General features: G+C 45.9%; 1 protein-coding gene and 1 pseudogene across 3 annotated transcripts in view; one reads left to right on the top strand and one right to left on the bottom strand.

Moving 5' to 3' along the window:
* LOC138992571 (NAD kinase pseudogene) overlaps nt 1-16,091 on the top strand; it is a 34,080-nt pseudogene extending 17,989 nt beyond the window's left edge.
* The window catches only part of PTPRG (protein tyrosine phosphatase receptor type G), a 675,258-nt gene that overhangs the window by 627,511 nt on the left and 27,386 nt on the right, over nt 1-20,361 (bottom strand). The window lies entirely within an intron of this gene.

Here is a 20,361-nt window from a genome sequence, read left to right as displayed (position 1 = left end):
CCACCATCTAACTCATACAATGAGTGCAAAGCAATGGCCTAGACCAGTGGTCGGCAAACTGTGGCTCGCAAGCCACATGCGGCTCTTTGACCCCTTGAGTGTGGCTCTTCCACAAAATACCACGTGCGGGTGTGCACGTACAGTGCGATTGAAACTTCGTGGCCCATGTGCAGAAGTCGGGTTTCAGCCTGGGCGAGTCTATTTTGAAGAAGTACTGTTGATATTTGGCTCTGTTGACTAATGAGTTTGCCGACCACTGGCCTAGGCGCTTTCCATATTTTAACTCATTTATTCCTCACAACCACCTTATGCAGAATTATTATTAAGTATTCTCAAGTAGAATTGTTATTACTCCTGACTTAAAAATGAGGACACTGAGAAACAGAAAGGTTTCAGTGAGTCTCCCAGGTCACAAGGCTGGTTACCAGTACGGCCAGGATTTGAACCCACCAGTCTGGCTCCAGGGTCTGTATTCAACTACTACCCCAACAAGGTAACCCTAGCAACCACGAGTATGTGATACTGAGGCAGGATGGAGCCGGGGCTGTTGGACCATCACAGCCACAAATACTGGAGCAAGGGAGGGAGTGAAATTGTAGATGTGCCAAGTGAAGGCAGGTCCACTGTGAGAGTCTGTATTTTATCATTTTTAATGGGGAAGATGTTTCTGAAAGCAGGGAGACTACTATTTTAACTCTTGATGGTCTAAACCAAGTCAGCAACGGAAGAGATGAAGAGTACTGGCCAGAGAGATTCATGATTTATTTTTGGAGATAAAGCCAACAGGACTTGGCTGACTATTCTAGAAAGCCAGGCCACGAAACCACCTTTTAAGTAAAACTATATTCACCATCCAAATCCCTTGGATCAGACTGCATACGGGGAGAGGTCGCAGTATATTGTTGGTGGTTTTCCATTTTGTTCGCCTCATAACTCACAAACAGCAAAGAACACACCTCTCCCTCTTCTTTACAAGTCCTTCAGTAACCCAATAATGGCTCGTGTTTTACTGAGAGGACACCATGTTCAACTTATAAGCACTGTCCCCCAATAATAAACAATGTCCAGTTCATTCAGATTTCATAGCTTTCCTCCATACGAAGAGAATGCCTCTCCTACGTATTAAGTCATTTGTCCTCCCTGAACCTCATCAAAGATTGTACCTGGCACTGTAATTGAGACGGTTTAAAATAGATCATTTAACCTTGAGAGGATGTTCATTCGACTCAAAACACATCTTTCCAATCTAAGAAACACACAAATTCCCTTTCACCTCAGCATGTCTTGCTTTAATTGTGACAGCGGTGCCGAAAATTTCATTTCAAAGAGCTGATTGAGCCACAAGGGAACATTAATACCTAAATATTGAAGCAATCCTGATGCTTTGCTTAAAGGGAAGCTGAATTCGCTAGATGAAAAGGTTCCAAATGTCTCTGGTTTATGCTTTCAAAAAAAACATGTCATTAGCATATTTTATCTCTGCAATAAGTCAGAAGTATAAGGCACAGTTTATTTCTCTTTAAAAAAATTTTTTTAAGTCTCTTTGCTTTCTAATTGCATTTGCTAAGAATGCTGCTAGGTTTTTGAGTGTCCTCATCTAACGGGTGTGATATTCTTCCCTTCTGAATATGGAATAAATGTTCTTTCAGCTCTTCGCTTGTCAGAGTGTATTCCATTCTGCAGTGCTGACTATGGCTATAGAAAGTGTTCCACATCATAGGTCTGAAATTATCCGGGGTGAGGCGGACAGCAAAGAACGGAGGGAGTGCGAGGGACACAGTGGACCTGCTCTACGTCATCTTCTCTTTCATTGCAAAGGCTGTTCCCTCAAATGAATACAAGTACAAAAACAAAAAATTAATTCCAGGAACTGGAGAATTCAGAATGGGAGTAATAGGATCCCATTCCCCCCAAGCTGATATCATCAATATCGCCCATGTGATTTACAACCTGGCAATCTATCTGTGTCCATTTATTATCCTGCTATTATGGGATTTAACTGCTCTCTGCCCATCCCAAGAACTCGCAAGTGTTGCTCTGAGAATATACTAATGCACCTTTAATGCAGAGAAGGCAGGGAAAGGCGCAAGGAACAAAAGGGGCTGGACGGCGTGGAAAGCTGACGTTCCACTGGAGAAGTTAGCAGCTTCCCAGGGGGCCCCTCAGGCAGCTCGTGCCCAGCAGCGACCTGGGCTCACAGCGCCAACAGCTCTGACGGGGAAGAGCCCAAGGACAGTGTCCGGACCTGATGAAAACGCAGAGTCGCTACAAATGTCACAGGAAGATGCTCCGATCCCAAGACACCGGCCAGACCAGCTCGGTCAAGAAGAGCCTTCTCCGCTGCGTGGATCATTCGTGACATACGGTTTATCAAAACCTTAATGGTGGGGTTGGCAAACTCCGCCCGCTGTCTCTGTAGTATGGTCTTCAAGGTTAGAATGGTTTTTATTCTTTTAAATGACTATAAAAAAATATCAAGCCGAAACCGGTTTGGCTCAGTGGATGGAGCGTCGGCCTGCGGACTGAAGGGTCCCAGGTTCAATTCCGGTCGGGGGCATGTACCTGGGTTGCGGGCACATCCCCGGTGGGGGATGTGCAGGAGGCAGCTGGTCGATGCTTCCCTCTCATCGATGTTTCTGGCTCTCTATCTCTCTCCCTTCCACTCTGTGAAGAATCAATAAAATATATTTTAAAAATATATATATCAAAAGAAGAGTATCTGGAGACAAATGAAAAGTATGTGCAATTCAAACTTCAGGGTCCATAAACAAAGTCTCATGGGAACACAGCTATGCCCATTCACTGGCTATGGTGTAGAGCTACTTCCAAGCCACAACACAATGAGAAGTGACAACTGCAATATACGGCCCGCAAAGCCAACAAGGTCAACTATCTATCTGGCTCTTTACAGAAAAGGTTTGCCAATTCCTGTCTATTTTTCTTTTCTTCTTTTTTAAATTTTTTAATCCTCATCTGAGGAGGATTTGTTTACTGACTTTAGAGAGAAAGAAAGGGAGAGAGAAAGAAAGGCAGAGAGAGAGAGAGAGAGAGAGACATCGATAGGTTGCCTGCAGTACACACACCAACCAGGGACCCAACCACCCAGCCAAGCGCCAATCCCTGTCTTACTTCACCCACAGATTCCAGGAACACGGCTCCACATAAACCGAAAGCCCACTAGAAAAATGCAGTTACTAATGAGAGAAATTTCTTTACCTTTTGTGCAAGGCTTCCTTCTCTGAAAACTCAGCAGAAATGGCACAATGTACAGAAAGTCCCCAAAAAAGCTTTCAAGTCTGTCGCCCTGGTAGCCAAGATGGTGCTTAAAAATAAAGTAGGAAAAAGATGACAATAAAGAGTGATGGGGAAGGCCTGTGCAGGTCACTTTACTTGCATGATTCCATCTGATGTTCTGAGGATGGTTATCCCCATTTTACAGATGAGGAGACTGAGACCCAGAGAGGTCGTCTAAGGCCCTCACAAATCACAGCAGCACGTGGTTTCTTCAGAGCTCAAGCCCAGGTTTCATGGGCTCCAACCCTATACTTTTAACTATTGCAAGATGATTAGGACCCTTGTTCAAAAATTCCTGCTGCTTTTGCCACTGTAAGAGAATAAATGACATTTAAGTGAATGACCTGAGGGAACCACCTACCCCTGAAGGGAATGGTCACCTAACAGAATGTTTGTCTTACTAAACGCTGCATGCTTTGGTGCTGAGCTCTTAAGTAACAACCGGCTCCTGTACTTACTGTCACCCTGAGTACAGCCAATCCATCTAGGCAAACACACTATATAATCTCTTTATCCATCTGCTGTGAAGACGGCTGGCTGCAGCCCAGCAGCCTTGCCCCACGGACACTCCTTCCCCCACGCTTACCTCCCAGGGCAATTTTTTACATCCAGCAATAAATCACTTGTAATCTCAGAGACAGTGACACTACATCGACCAAATGATTCAAGTCTTTCAAAACCTCTTAGCGGAGCCTGATGCCACAGCCAGTAGTAGCATGGCGGACTTTATTGCCACGGTTCTGACGAGGCCTCGTAGGGAACACACGCAGCATTCACCGTGTGCCAGGCACTGTTCCAAGCACTTTGAATGGACTTGTGTATAAAATCGTTAATCCTCACGTCCCTACAAGGTCAGCACTATAATTACTTTTATTTTACAGATCAGGAAATTGAGGCACAAAGGAGTTAAGCAATTTGCCAAGATCTAATTGCCAGGAGGTTGCAGAGCTGGGATCCACACCCAGGCAGCGTGGCATCGGATTTCATACTCCCTACCACACACCTCCCTGCCTCTCCACAGGAGATCAAATCCAAACATTTAAATGTGAAAAGCAATGAGCAAGCCTATCTATGCTATTAATAGTCAAAGGACAGCCTTTAATTTTTAACAACTTAAAAAAGGTTGGGAAGAATAACCTGCATAAATGGATAGGAATAAGAAAATTTTAGCCCTTGCCAGTCTAGTTCAGTGGATAGAGTGTCAGCCTGTGGACTGAAGGGTCCCGGGTTTGATTCCAGTCAAGGGCAGGTACCTACATTGCAGGTTCCATCTCTGGCCCCCGTCGGGGCACATGCAGGAGGCAACCAATTGATGTGTCTTCACATCGATGTTTCACTCTCTCTCTGTCTCTCCCTTTCCCTTCCACTGTCTCTAAAAATCAATGGAAAAATATCCTCGGGTGATGATTAGCAACAACCGTCCCCCCCCCAAAAAAAAGAAACATCTGTGATGTTTAGAGATGGCGGGATGATTCCAGTTCCTTTATCTTCACAGCAAAGGTCATGCAGGGACCCCTTTCTATTTCATACACTTCTAAGGTCCTGAAACTTTTTGAATTCTATTAAACACAATTCAGTCTTTACCTGAAAAATGAGGCTCTTTCCATAATGAAGGCATCAACCTGAAGAATAATTTCCATAAATGTTATGCTTTAATAGTTTAATTGTTATGGATTTAATATCTAGCCCTTTACAGAGACCAGGGCCTCCGTCCATGTCAGGCTGACCCTCCCTGACCACAGCCCTTGATGGTAAGTATATGGTTCACTTGCCACTCAGTCTGAGGCCCCATGGCAGATGGAATGGATGAGACTCCCCTTCCCCGTGGACACCACCTTTCTCAGCAGGAAGATGGAGTATTTATTACTCAAGGGACCAATAGCAATAGATCTGAGTAAAGACATAAGATGAAATCCTTTCATTGCTCAACCCTAAATCAGTGACAGCCCAGCATTAAGGAAGACCTTCTTTATCGCCAGTAGTTCATGGGGTCTAGAAACGGACTGGGGTTTCTCCCCTAGTCTTCGACTCAGGCCAACTCCTGCTGTGTTAACCAATAAAGAATGAACGATCTCACACACAAGCACATGCAACAGGAATTCCGATTCTTCCCTTCCTTTCCAGGCTGGCCCTCCTCAAGTCTGACTGCATCCTCAGGCTGGCGGAGTGAGAGGGCAGCAGTGGTGGTGGCACACCCCGACAGCACCCAGAGCAGGGAGGAAGACCACAGATTCTCTGACTTCGAGGAAACATGCAGCTCTCCAGAGAGGGCCCTGCCCACACATCCTCTCACTCTATTGGACAGAGTCGGATCACATGGCCAGTCCTGAACCACTCACTACGAAGGAATGCAAACCAAATAAACCCATCCCTGAAGCGAAGGTTCGGCTTCATAGAGGAGGGTGCCATCTACTAGTAAGTAAAACAGAGGCTCTGTTCGGAAGGAGATGGATGCTGCAAAGGCATCAAAGAGCATCCTTGACAGGCCTTCCAACCTGAGCTAGATGCAGACCAGAGATGAAAATTGGGGACCCAGAGGACAAGCCTAGCCAAAGACAATTTCAGCCCTCATGGTACAATAGTAACAGAGTCATTAGCAAAATTTTTAAATTGGGAGCAGTTAGGTGAAATTTAAGAACTCCACTTTCTCTTGAAATACTGGAATGATGTAACACTGACTCCTAGTGCAACAACCAGCCAAGCCAAACAGAGCTGGCCTCTCTGGAGAAGAGGCAAGGTGACCAGTTCTCCAATCCGGCCGCTTCCTGTGGCTCCGCCTACCTCACTCCTTCCCTTCAGCTGCAGAGCCCAGAGGGCATTTAGTTTACGACCTCAGTGTTGGTCATCACGGACACCAGCTGAAGAAAGTGGGCCTGCAAACTGGGAAAACCCAACAGGGGAGCGTCCACCTCTAGGTGTTTTCAGAGAATTTAATTCCAAGGAGAAACAGAAGAAGAGTCAGGTTAATAATCAAAATTTCCTAGCTATATTCTCAGAGCCGTTCACCCCCCAAAAAAGTCATGTAAGATTTAAAGAGTGTGTGGAGCTGCCTTTTTGTGGTAAAGAAAAAAACTATCAAATGCGAGAGAGCATCAGAGATCAGCTTGGTGCAGCCTCAGACTCAGCGCGGCGTTTGATGCATCTGGCGCGCATCTAGCCCCAGGCATTTCAGTTTTAATGAATCCCAAAAACAGTAGTTTGATCCGACTTCTGAATTCTTGCAGCATTCTCTCAAGACAATATCCATAAGTCTTTAAAGGAGACCATTTCAAGAAGACAGAGGATTTACACTAAAATGAAAACCTACTTACCGTAGGTAAGGACGCCGCTTACCCAAAGCTTTTATTTCACAGATGGCTGTCCACAGCAGTTGTCTCACCAGCTATGGTGTTGAGGAAGGAGGGATAAGAAATACCAATTCTAGACCCCTGAAATTATACCAAGATAATCCATTTAGGATTTGCCTACCACTCCAGGTTCCAAAGTGGGTATCTGTTATTTCCACCTATCCAATGACCTTGTCAAGACCTCTCTTTCCTAAAAGAAAGCCATTCCAAGAGGTTATGGTAGGGGCTTTCTCTCCTCTATCAATGACAGTGATGGGAACATTATCTGAGCCCGTCCAGTTATTGGTCCAGAAAAATGTGACCCAAGTCTTGATCAGAGTAAGGCATAATATCTAGAGTCAAGGAGAATTTCTTTCCTTAGAAATGAGGAGATCTGTATATCCTATAAGTCTGTACCGTAGGTGTTAGGGAAGTGTGAATGACCTAGATTCTAGCCATGACTAACCCCACTATAACACCATTGCATTATAACACCAGCAAGTTCTTCCACCTGCTTCAGCTACTTTATGTTGACTTCTCCCCGTTTCAACTGGAAATTGAATGTGATATTTCCCTAGGTCTAGTTCTGAGACCTGCACTGTTAATATCTACTTACAGGTCACAACCCATCCCTTAACATAGTCCTTGGTGCACCATCAGGGCTCTCTCAATACTTTCTAACTGAATGAGAAAATCAATGTCTGCATGACTCACACCTCAGCCAACAAGAAGGATCAGAAATGGGATGTGCCCATTTACCAGATGTGGGATTTGCTGAAGAACAAAGTGTGATAGGGCCCAACAAGAAGGGTCTTTGGGTCCAGAGAGACCTGTACCCCTCTCTGGGCTGTCTATTTTACCAGCTCTGTGATCCTGCCCAGTGAGCAAAGTTCACCTACAGTACCATCTTCTCATCTACTCAGACAGGAAGACAGCCCTGTGAAGACACAGAAACAGGGAAACACCATGTGAAGATGAAGGCAGAAATTGCAGTGATGTACCTACTAGCCAAGAACGCCGAGGACTGAAGGCAAGGCCAGACACTAGGAAGTGGTAAGGAACAGATTCTCCCTCAGAGCCTCCAAAAAGAAACCAACTCTGCCAACTTGATCTTGGGCTTCCAGACTCCAGACTAGACCTCAGAACTACGAGACAATACAGTTCTATTGTTTTAAACCACGTAGTTTGTGGAACTTTGCTATGTCAGTCCTAGCAAACTAATGTGGAGGTTGGCCCCAGTCAGTGATGTATTTGTAAATGTTTACCATCCAGCTCTAGGAGAGGGTTGGACTGTATCATTTGACTACCATGGAGTAAATAGTCCGACCACAGCTAACTTCAAACTATCAATGTGCTATCACAACATGGGAAGTAGGAAAAGCTGTGTCGTAGCTCATCCTCAAACAGCATTTCCACCACACAGACACAATAGGACAAAGGATCAAGAGCATAGAAAACAGTGAAATGGATTAGAATAATTAAGAAGTGATGCGTTTGGGGTATTTACTACTTCTTGAATACAATTTAATTGTAAATTTACATAATCTTGTGCTTAAAAAGATTGTTTTAATAACCAGCTCACACAATTCCTGAAAATCTAACCATCAGTTCTCGCAAGTCTGCACAAGCAGCTCCCTGGCCCAGGAAAGGGTATGTGCAGCAGAAAATGCACACAAAGCATAAATCCTCCGGCCTCGGGTCTCAGCCACTCCCGGTTTGAGAGTGTGGTCTCCAAAACCAAGCCCCTCTGCAGAGAGGGGTCACGCCTGCTGTCGCATGGTCAGAGACGGTGTCCGGTTAATTAAGCAGGCTTTAGTGCAGCTAAAACGCTGGGCCTGTCTTCTCCCTGTTCCCATAAAGCATCCGTGGCAGTTTGGTTTTTAAGCAATACAGGAGTAATTTGAAATCAATTTCTCCTCTCCTTGATGAACAATGGACTATTTAGTGTGACCCACAGAGAAAATTAGAAGCCGTGTGCGTGAGGCAGCTCACTGGAGCCCAAGCTGCAGGCTGCTTCCCAATTCCAACCCAAAGCTGATGCCTGGCTGGTGCCATGAGGACGCTGTTTGTTCCTCTCTGAGCTGTGGTGTGTGATCCTCTCTCTTAACTACAAGGGAGCAGAGACCATATTTTACCCTTCTTATTCAATCAGCAGGTATAAAGAGCAGCACACCTATGAGCTAGGCGCTCTGGAGAGCTCAGTGAGCAAGGGAGATATGGCCTTGGCCCTTCTGGCACACACAGCCTGGCAAAAGCTAGGAGGCCTGAAACAGCAGCTTAAGAAGATCCTCATTAAACACAGTCACAGAGACATTTGTCCAATTAGCCAGCTGCATGCCGCAGCCAAAGGCTGGAATCCCACCACTACTGCCTACACTTGATCCTGGACAACGTTAGCCTGAGCTTAATGCTGATCACAACAGTAGCTCCTCTAACAGGATTACTGTGGGGTCCAAATGAGATTGCACAGGACAGAAGACTGTCTGTCTTCTGGTACCACATGCTAAACTGTACCACCCTCACACCTTTACCCAATGTCAACTTTTCCCAATGAAGTCTGTTTTATTTTATTTTTTTAAATATATTTTTTATTGATTTCAGAGAGGAAGGTAAAGGGAGAGAGAGATAGAAACATCAATGATGAGAGATAATCATTGCTCGGCTGCCTCCTGCACGCCCAACACTGGGGATGGAGCCTGCAACCCAGGCATGTGCCCTTGACCAGAATCGAACCTGGGACTCTTAAGTCCGCAGGCCAATGCTCTATCCACTGAGCCAAACCGGCTAGGGCCCAATGAGGTCTATTTTAAATAGGTGACACCTACCCAACTCCCCATGTCCCTTCCCCTTCCTTCCTTTTCCGGACACTCATTATCTTCTTACATGTTAGTTCCCCACCACCACCCCTGCCACCACACACAAGAAAACACAAGCTCCCAAAGGCAGGGGTCATTTGTTAGTTTTGTACTTTTTCAAACACCTTAAACAGAGTATAGCAAACAGGAGGTACTCAATAAATGTAAGGGATGGATGGATGCATGGAGGGAAACTAAATTCTTATGGAAGAGACTTTATCCCAGTGATCTTTGAATCTCCCAACATCTAATACAAATCACTCCCAATTTTTGTTGAATGAACAAAAGAATAAACCATGAACACTGATTTGAGCCCACAAATAACCTGAGGTTACCCAAAGGATATAATATCCTTACATTTTCCAATTTCCCTCTACACGAAAAAAAACAACCAACTATCACATGCCAACTTGCAGACATCTCTCAGTGTCTTTCCAACTATGCTCTAGTGGAGAGAACTCAAGCAAGAAAGGGGGCAGGGAGGTTGACCAGAAGCTTCTATCCTTATTCAATGAGATCTTTTTAAAAATCTATTTTTCTATTTTGTACAATATGAAGAATTCAAGGAAGATTTTGTTGTTGTTTTTGCATAGGAGAACCTTTTTTTTCTACATACTTTTTAAAAGTATTTATGTCTTTTTTTTTTAATCCTTACCCATGGAGATTTTATATATTTATATTTTATTGACTCTTTAGAGAGGAAGGGAGATAGTCAGAAACATCGATGAGAGAGAAACATCGACCAGCCACCTCCCGCACACTCCCCACTGGGTACGTGCCCACAACCAAGGTACATGCCCCCGACCGGAATCGAACCCGGGACCCCTGAGTCCACAGGCCGATGCTCTATCCACTGAGCCAAACCGGCCAGGGCTTATTGATTTCAGAGAGACAGGAAGGAAGAGAGGGGGAGGAAGGGAGAGACAGACAGACAGAGAAACATGGATCAGTTAGTTGCCTCCCATACACGCCTTGATCGGAAACCTTTTTTGGTGTACATGATTATGATCCAACCAACTGAACCACCCAGCTGGCCAGGGCTCTACATACTTTTTAAAATCCTATATAATAAAAGGCTAATACCCAAATTGACCGAACAGCAGAACGACCAGTCACTCTGACATGCACGGACCACCTGGGGGCAGATGCTCAATGCAGGAGCTGCCCCCTGGTGTGGTCGGTGCGCTCCCACAGGGGGAGCGTTGCTCAGCCAGAAGCCAGGCTCACAACTGGCGAGTGCAGCGGTGGGAGCCTCTCCTGCCTCCATGGCAGCGCTAAGGATATCCAACTGCCAGCTTAGGCCAGCTCCCAGGGGGCAGGGGGGGTGGCCTAAGCCGGCAGTAGGACATCCCCCGAGGGCTCCTAGACTGCAAGAGGGCACAGGCCAGGCTGAGAAACCTCCCCCAACCCTCCACCCCCCCCCCCCGCCCCCAGTGCACAAATTTTGTGCACCGGGCCTCTAGTTGGGGTATAACTGACATACTTACATGTTGGATCTTTTAAAAATAAACAAACTCTCCCTCCAAAAAAATCAAGCTCATAGATACAGAGAGCAGATTGGTGGTTGCCAGAGGCAGGTGGTGGGCAAAACGGGTGAAGGGGAACAAAAGATACAAACTTACAGTTATAAAATATATGAGTCAGGAAGATATAATGCACAGCATGGCAACAAACGTTAATAATACTGTACTTGTGTATTTGAAGATTGCTAAGAGAATAAATCTAAAAGTTCTCATTAAGTTAGATTTTATTTGCAAAATAGTTTCCATTGGTAAAGGTGGATTCAAGAACACCCAACCTCAAGACATTTTCTTTTTGCAAAAGAAAAAAATTCAAACAAGTATCATGTCCAAACTTTCATTTAATGAGCAGATTACCATCTGGAGTAGTGAGAAGATTTAAATTCCAAAGTCAGTGTACAAGGTTTTAGCAAGAATCACAATTACCCTTGACAAATCCCTTGAATCACCCAAAAAGTACAGAACATGTTGTATCATGATTCAGTACATGTACTGTGTGATGGCAACATCTGCCACCCACGGAGCTTGATGAAAGTAAATCGAAGTCTTCATGCAGGTGTGGGGATTGGAATTGCTATGCCCTTCCACACCCGGAAGAACACAGAGGATGAGTAGAAGGCTCTAAGGGGGTTCCTGCTCGTCTACAGGGCTTACTCGATTTTACTCTATATTATAAAGTCTTACAACCTTCATAAGCGTGAATCCATTTGTTGTGGTAAGGAACGCAGGATAGGTGACAGTACCTAGAGGAAAACTGTAAAACACAGAGGTTTACTAATCTGTGGTAGATTGCTTGATTGAAACCACTCCTCGTTGAGATTTTAGGGACACAAAACCAGCCATCTTATCCATCTATTATGAGCTGAACTGTGTCCCCAAAAATCTTACATCCTAACCCCACTACCTGAGAATGTGACCTTAATTAGCAATAAGGTCATCGCAGAAGTCATTAGTTAAGGTAAGTCCTTAGGGTTGACCCTAATGCAGTATGACTAACATCCTCCTCAAAGGGGGAAATTTGCACACAGACATGCACACAGGGAGAGCATCATGTGAAGATGAAGGCCGAGATCAGGGTGATGCTTCTACAAGCCAAGAGTGTAAACACCAAAGATTGGCAGCAAACCACCAGAAGCAAGGAGAGGCATGGGTCAGATTCTCCCACAATGCCCTCAGGGAACCAACCCTGGCCACACCATGAGCTCAGCCTTTTGGTACCAGAATTTTTTAGACAAATTTCTGTTGTTTAAGCTGCTCAGACTGTGGTACCTTGTTACAGCAGCACTAGCAAACTAATGCCACACCCAAGCTCACATGTTCTCCTGTGCCCCCCCTGCCCCCCGCCAGGCTATTGCACCCAATCTCTTGGCCCTGGGCTCAAGACTTTAAGTGCAGTTACAATTTAACTGACCCCTGAGTTTAATGAGTGTGTCTCATAGATCTCCACTCTCTCATCAACTAATACGCCCTAAACTGAGAGACGGGAAGGGGGCAGCAAGGATGACCAGCCTCAGGTCCTGGTTCGTGGATAAGAAAGGGAGTCTCCACAGTAAAAAGACAGAGACGAGAGCTGCGCTGTCTCACTCAAGCAAGAAAAGCCGTTTGCAATTTCTCTACTTTGTTGGCCCACTCCTGTTCTTCCCTGGTGAATAAAAACGCCCGAGGGGAAATGCGGACTTCTTCATCAACATTCCTAGCCAGACAGCCAGCTGCTTAATGGCTTGATCGATCCCTCGTTTTGCTCCACATTATGTGTTACGTTGGCTCGAGCAGTCCATACAGGAAGGATCAAGATGGTATTGGCAAAAGGGCATTATTTCATTTTAAGCTTGTTACCATTGACACTAGTCAACCCTAAACAGAAGTAGCTGAGTTTCAAAATAAGCCTGAGCAAAATTCCTATTCATTCCATGCCAACAGCTCCTTTCCATGGCCAATGTCCCTTGATTTCAAAGCCCTATGTTAGCTGTTAGAAAAACAAACTGTGGCAATGACTATGCCCTTTAAGTGGCTTTTGCATGCTAGAATAATGTTTTGTTTAGTTTTATACTCCTCGATAATGGTCCCAAATGTTTTAAGGGGATAAACTTCCTATTAGTAAAATGAATCTAATTACAACTAACACAATCACTCTGTCTATCCATTTCATATAAATATCAATACGTAGAAAAAATAAAATGATGTACAGAACCCATCTAAGAAATACAGGATTTTCAAGGTCCTTGCAAATTTATCCATTTTAATTGGTTAAATTAAAGATGATATAAGCAAACACATAGGATGTTAAAAGAAATTTTTTAAGTTTAGGACAATGACCTAACACCAAATTCAACATTACATCAGCCCTGGCTAGTGTGCTAAGTAGTTAGAGCAAAAAGGTCCCAAGTTCTATTCTAGTCAAGGGCACATACATGGGTTGCAAGTTCAATCCCCAGCCCCTGTTGGAGCGCATTTGAGAGGCAACCAATCGATGTCTCTCTCTCTCACACTCACACACACACACACACACACACACACATCGATGTTTCTCTTTCTCTCTTTCTCTCTCTCTCTCTCTCTCTCTCTCTCATCGATGTTTCTCTTCCTCCCTCCACCTCTCCATCTCCCTCTCCCTCTCTCCATCCTCCCTCCCTCCCACTCTCTCTGAAAACCAATGGGGAAAATATGCTGGGTTGAGGATTAAAAAACAAAACAAAAAAAGATTTAAAAAAAGATTAAATCAGACCCTTTAACAAATGAACTTGGCCATTTTAACAATGTGGGCAGTTTGGCTAAAAGACTGGGGAAAGTGAAATTTGACATTAAGTGTTCTATACCATTTATACCATTTACTTTAATCATATATGCAGTTACCTAAAGTTGGGTTAAATGGAATAAAAATCTTGAAAAAATTATTCAATTCTGAGAAGCAGTTAAGACTCCAAACTCATGCATGCAATTGTCATTTTTGTTCACCATTCTTTCTATCAGAAAGGAAACAATTAGTAACTAGCAAATGAGACTAGCAACCGAGAGAAGTAGACTTCAAGCCCACTTCTACCACTAACTCCCTGTCACCCTGAAGAAGTCTCAGGCTCCCCAGACCTCAGGATTTGCATCAGGAATGAGAGAAGAGTTGGACTCCATAAAAAAACAAACACCTTGCTTCAAAGCCTCAGGCAAGGGCCTCATGTACCTCCTCCCAATCATCTGTCACATAAATTAGGTATTCTATGTTTCACATTCTGTGCCTCAACCAGGAAAATCAAATTTAAAGACAGGATTCTGTGTTTAAAGAAAGTTTCAAAACCACTGGTAAAATCTGGTCTTTTGTTTTGTTTTTCAAAATAATCCCATTACATGTAGAAATGAACATCTACATTGTTTCACACTCACACAAGAAACGTGATGTAAACATCAAATAAAATCCCACTTATTTTTAAGCTCAATGTGGATTCCAGCATATAAAAAAGGAAAAACAAAGTTAAGACAAATTTTAGGTGGTTTAAGAATATGGAGTTGACCATATATTTTTTGCCTTCATCTAAGTTTTTCAAAATAAGCAACTATTGAAGAATACTTTGTCTTAAGATATCTTTGGCCAAAATTACTGAAAAACGAATCTAGAAAGAATCTATTTTCCATACCTGCTGAAACGAAGTACAAATTGATAGTGTTCATATTTATTTTCAAATCTCATTATCCCCCTGCCTAAATAGCTTTTGCCTTGAAGGTGATCTATGCATAAATTATGGAGAAGAAAAGCTTTCTTTTCAAAAATATTATCAAGTTTTGCTTAAAGAATACAATGGTGCTGATTGCTGCTGGGTGGGCCAGCACCATGGCCCCTGCAGCAAAGAGGGGAGGGGGGAGGGGTGTAGCCATGGCACTGGAGGCAGGCTAGTGACTGTCCGTGGCAACCAGGGAGGCAGGGTGAGGAGATGGCCCTGGCGGCCCCTTTGGCAGCGAATGGCATCAGTATTTCTCAGACCTAAGTCTTCATTTATCGACTATGGAAATGGAACAAGAAAAAGTCAATTTGAATAAGAAGTTGAGCACAGTCTTGGACTGGGGGCTCAGCCACCCCATCAAGGCGGGCCAAGCACAGCAGCCTCTGCCTCGTCACCAAGGAGTTCAGGACCCGTTCTCTGCATGGGCCCTGCCCAGAGCCCACTTCCGAACCAAAGGCCTGTGTGCTATGGAACCCCGGACATCATGCACACCCAGGCCCTGCCAGCCAGCAGCTGCCTGGAATTAAGTTCCCAGCGTGTTCTTGTCATCAAGAAGGTCCAGCCTGCCCCAGCCCTCAGGGAGCTCTGCAAGCATTGATGGAGTACAATATGATTGTGTTTGTGGAGAAGAACGTTCTGGAAGACCCCATAGGGAGTGATGATAACTTTGGACCACTGAAAAGGAAGAACATTATGATGACATGTCCAATCAGATCACAATTCTGTCATATGCCGGGGAGGAGACGGGACCCTGCTTTCCCAGGGCAGCACGCCCTCCACCTGGACTCCCGCTTCGTGACCCCTTCCACTTTGAGAACTTTCAGTCCCAAGTTATTCACGTGTCACAGGGAAATGCAGCTACTGTTCTTCGGAGTCAGGGTCATGGAGGAGCTCAGAGGGAAGAAGGTGGCTGTACCCAATGAGATCAGCGGGACAGGGTGCTGGCTGCAGACCCAGGCAAGGTCAGGAAGCAGGTCATGCAGTACGATGTCTTGAAGGAGGTGGTGATGAACAGAGGTCCCCACCCTCATACCTATCCAACATGGACCCCTACCTAGACTAGCATCTCATCACCACGGTGCATGGCAATCCCCTACTATATATCACATGGCAATGTGATCATCTCCACCCAATGGGCAGCACAGTGTCTGCGGCCACAGCTGGAGCCGCCATGAGCCACTCAACATGTTGGCCATCATGATCATGCCCATCTACCCCAACTCGCTGTCATTCCTGCTCACTGTGGTCCCCACAGGGGATGAGCTAAAGATCATGCTGTCACTGGAAGCAAGAAATACCAAGTGGGTGTCCTTCAACTGACGGAAGAGACAAGCATTCCGCCAAGGAGAGAGCATCAGCTTCGCCACGCCCTCCATCTGCATCTGAGACCCTGGGAGCAACTGCTGTCTGCCCAGGCCACCGTCCCACTCGCCTTGAAAGAAACAGGCGGCCCTGAACAGGCCCGATGCACCTTCCGACACCAGGGCACTCCTGTCTGCAGCCGGAGGAGAGCCTGGAATCTGCCTCTTGTGGGCCAGATTAGCCATTCCTAAGATTTTAAATCCACTTCTTTTTTGCATTTTTTAACAAGCCGAGTAAGCAATGGCCGGCGCTCTGAATACCAGCACACCTGTGTTCAGGGTCAGCCAAGCTGGACAGGTTCTTGGTGATTCCTTGTCAGGAAGATTTCCCATACATCGGTCTACTGAAATTCGAGGGGAGCAGGACAGATTGATCTATCCTTTGTTTCTGAAAATAAATCTCTCATGACCGATACTGTCTAAAAAATTAATAACAAAACGCTGCTAACATGTTTGTAGCTGCCTCAAACTTTGTTTAAAGAAAGTATAAAAAGAAATACAATTTGTTGCCCATTATATAAACCAGATACCCAAACCTACAAAAACAATAAAGGCTCTAAAACCCAAATCCAGTCGCATAGGGAAATCTCAGACACAGAGCCACCCAGAGCTTGACAGCTGCGGTGTGTCCGTAAATGGTGCTGTGCCGACTAGCTTATGAATAGGATGTTGATTATTTCATTTAGTAAGAAGGGTCTACTACACCTTCCCCTCAAGTAGCCATCAGAAATACCCCTTTACCCAAGTGATGACACCAAGTCCCTTTCCTGGAACTGCGACGTTGTTGACACTTTTTGGAGAACACCCAAACTTTGAGGACACATTCCAGCTGTAAGAAAAGACAGCTTGGAGTTTCCATAATTTTACTTCAATTAACTTTGTTTAAGCAGCTAAGTAACACTAGGCAATCAGATTTTTCTCTCCATCTGAAAAATCAATAAATTTCTTTAAATGTAAGACTATGCTGGTCCCACACCCACCCAAGATGAAAGCAAATGGTTCATGGGCTGACGGCAAAGCGGTTACATTCGGGCACACAGGCTCTGTGCAGGGAGGTGGGAGACGACCGGGGCTCAGCCACGTGCAGCATGTCCAGATGGAAAGTAGAAAACACAGGCTGGCCTCTGGGTGTTTTGACTAAATGACCACATCTGTAAACAGACAGGCTTTCTCACTCTTCACCTGATTAAGAAAAACTCCTTCATTTCCCCACAACAGATTAAGAACGGTTTAAATAATTGTAACAATCCCCTGTCAATCTCAGACCTCAGCTATGCACAGATCAGGCCAATTTTGTTATAACATCGTGTTTCTTCCTGTAAGCTATTTCCCCAAACACGCTGTGCAGATCTCTCTGTCATGCTTTCTTGATGAAAGTCAGGCTTGAACGCGGGGCTGCCAGATTATTAGCATAGTATAAGTTACGGACACACAGAGTGCTGATGGATGTTGGCTCCGCTGGCACAAGCAATCAAACAGCAGATTTGAGGCTTAAACTGCTGTACCAAGGACCTGGCACAAAGTAGATCCTTAATAAATACTTGCCAAATTGAGTAACACTCTACCTAGCACACACGAAACATCAAGTCCATCATCAACAGAAATCACTGATTTGGACGGGGGCTGGGAAGGAGGGACGGGGTGAAGAGGGGATGCTCGGCCGCCCTGGGAGGCAGTTCTTGTCCCTAAATGAGCAGCATCTGCGATCACTGCCTCTCTTCTACTGGGACTCCCAACATCTGAAAGTTACAATGCAGTCCTGACAACTGACATGAGCCTATCAGCACCTCAGCCACCATGGCCATTCATCCGTGGTCTGCTCAGAATGGAAGAGATGGCCATGTGTCCAACGGCCCACAGCTGCACCCGCACAGGCAGAGAGGCAGGCCCCTGCGCTGTAATCCTCCGGTGCCTCCTCCCGATGAGCACTGCCATCCTCTCGGTGTTTAAATCCATTCGGTCTGCAGCGTGCTGATGAGTCTGTGCTGGGGAGAGAACAGGCTGCTGATTCCCTCCAAATACTCAGGGACAGGCTGGATGCTCAGTTAAGAACCATGCCTACCTACTACCTAGTTCAGACTGTTTTCAAAATCACATATATATACTTTTAACGTAATTCTATCAATCAATACACATTCATTACATGCCACAGTGAACACTCTGAGCTGCGTTTAATTTTTTTAAACACAGCTGTCCATCTGCTGCTTACACTGCTGATAAAGCTCTAAGTGATTAAGGAAAAAGGAGAATTCGTTTGCTGTGATAATACACAGATCTGTGTATCATTCCCACTGCCTTCAAGGTTGAAAGAAATGAGGTTTTGATGAGTACCAGCTAGCTATTAATTAGATTTAGTCACAACAAAATATTACTTTCCAAGCACTTTAAAGAACTGAGGAAACCTAGAGCTCAGCAGAATTTCCGTGTGTTTTGGTTTCCCTGACCCCCTTTTTAATTCCGCTCCTCATTAAAAATGCCTCGATCTAAGAGGAAATGAACAGAACAAGAACAAGAGCCGATGAGTAAAAGTGGTGATTATAAAAAGCCTCATTCATCTTTCTCCAATTTCCAAAACCCATTTCATTTTGTTTGGCTAAGAAAAGGAGAGCTGTATACACAGCTTATTTTTTAAGAACGACTTTAAGCCTTAAGCAGAATTCCCAGCCATGACACCACAGCTGTTGTGACTGTGAGGAAAATGTGGACCACCGTCCTCCCTTTTTTTTAACCTGACGACTTTCACCTAGTTAAGAAAGGAAATGCTGATTCCTAAGCTGAAGGTAGAGGCCTCCCTAAAAGCTGTCTACCAATGGTCACTGGCAGCACTTCAACATCAACAGGAATCCCCAATTTGGGTGTGGTGACGAAGAAAACTTTCCTCAGGGCAAAACAGGGTAATGCAGCACAGCTTCCGAACAGCTCCATAGTGACACAGCAGGCAGGCCCTCTGGCCAGACAGCTCTGCTCTGCTCTGCTGCTTGGTCTGCTCTGCTCCTTGGCAGTCTACTTTGCCCTGCTCTGGCCCGCTCCCCTCTGTGCCAGCCTGCTCTGGCCTGCATTGGTCAGCTCCCCTCTGAGCCAGTCGGCTCTGGCCTGCATTGGTCAGCTCCCCTCTGAGCCAGTCTGCTCTGGCCTGCATTGGTCAGCTCCCCTCTGAGCCAGTCTGCTCTGGCCTGCATTGGTCAGCTCCCCTCTGAGCCAGCCTGCTCTGGCCTGCATTGGTCAGCTCCCCTCTGTGCCAGCCTGCTCTGGCCTGCATTGGTCAGCTCCCCTCTGAGCCAGTCTGCTCTGGCCTGCATTGGTCAGCTCCCCTCTGAGCCAGTCTGCTCTGGCCTGCATTGGTCAGCTCCCCTCTGAGCCAGTCTGCTCTGGCCTGCATTGGTCAGCTCCCCTCTGTGCCAGTCTGCTCTGGCCTGCATTGGTCAGCTCCCCTCTGTGCCAGTCTGCTCTGGCCTGCATTGGTCAGCTCCCCTCTGAGCCAGTCGGCTCTGGCCTGCATTGGTCAGCTCCCCTCTGAGCCAGTCTGCTCTGGCCTGCTCCCCTCTGTGCCAGTCTGCTCTGGCCTGCATTGGTCAGCTCCCCTCTGTGCCAGCCTGCTCTGGCCTGCATTGGTCAGCTCCCCTCTGAGCCAGTCTGCTCTGGCCTGCATTGGTCAGCTCCCCTCTGAGCCAGTCGGCTCTGGCCTGCATTGGTCAGCTCCCCTCTGAGCCAGTCTGCTCTGGCCTGCATTGGTCAGCTCCCCTCTGAGCCAGTCTGCTCTGGCCTGCATTGGTCAGCTCCCCTCTGAGCCAGTCGGCTCTGGCCTGCATTGGTCAGCTCCCCTCTGAGCCAGTCGGCTCTGGCCCACTCCACTCTGCTCCTATGAGATATCTTCGGTTTCAGCTCAGCTGGGGAAACAGTTTTGGGTGGAAAGGGAAAGTGCGCTCCCACAGCCAGAGGGGAGCTAATTTTTACAGATGTAAGTCCCTGCCCCTGGTTCCTGATTGGTCTGTCCTCATGCAAAGGACTCCAAATCCTCCGGTTTGATTGATCCAAAAGGCACTATCCTGATTGGTCAGAATGGAGCTTCTCTGATTGGCCAAGGAAGCTATTGATGGGGATATCCTTGTGCAGCGCTGACTGGATGGGGAAAGCCTCAGTCCTATTGGTTGAAATATGATTCCAGGAACTCCTTTATAAGGTCTGGCTCAGATGGCAGCAACACAGTGCAGGCGGGCAGTTCAGTGCAGGCTTCTCCCTGAAGTGCAGTTTGCATGAAGGGTCCCCGTGTAGAAATGGCTGCTGGGCTCTGTGTT

This window comes from Myotis yumanensis, unplaced genomic scaffold, assembly GCF_028538775.1.
Source record: "Myotis yumanensis isolate MYYU_CA2020_CCGP unplaced genomic scaffold, mMyoYum1.0.hap1 SCAF_14, whole genome shotgun sequence".
In the NCBI taxonomy this organism is placed as follows: Eukaryota; Metazoa; Chordata; class Mammalia; order Chiroptera; family Vespertilionidae; genus Myotis; species Myotis yumanensis.
Note: the sequence above shows the minus strand (reverse complement) of the source record. Positions and strands in the feature narration are given on the sequence as shown.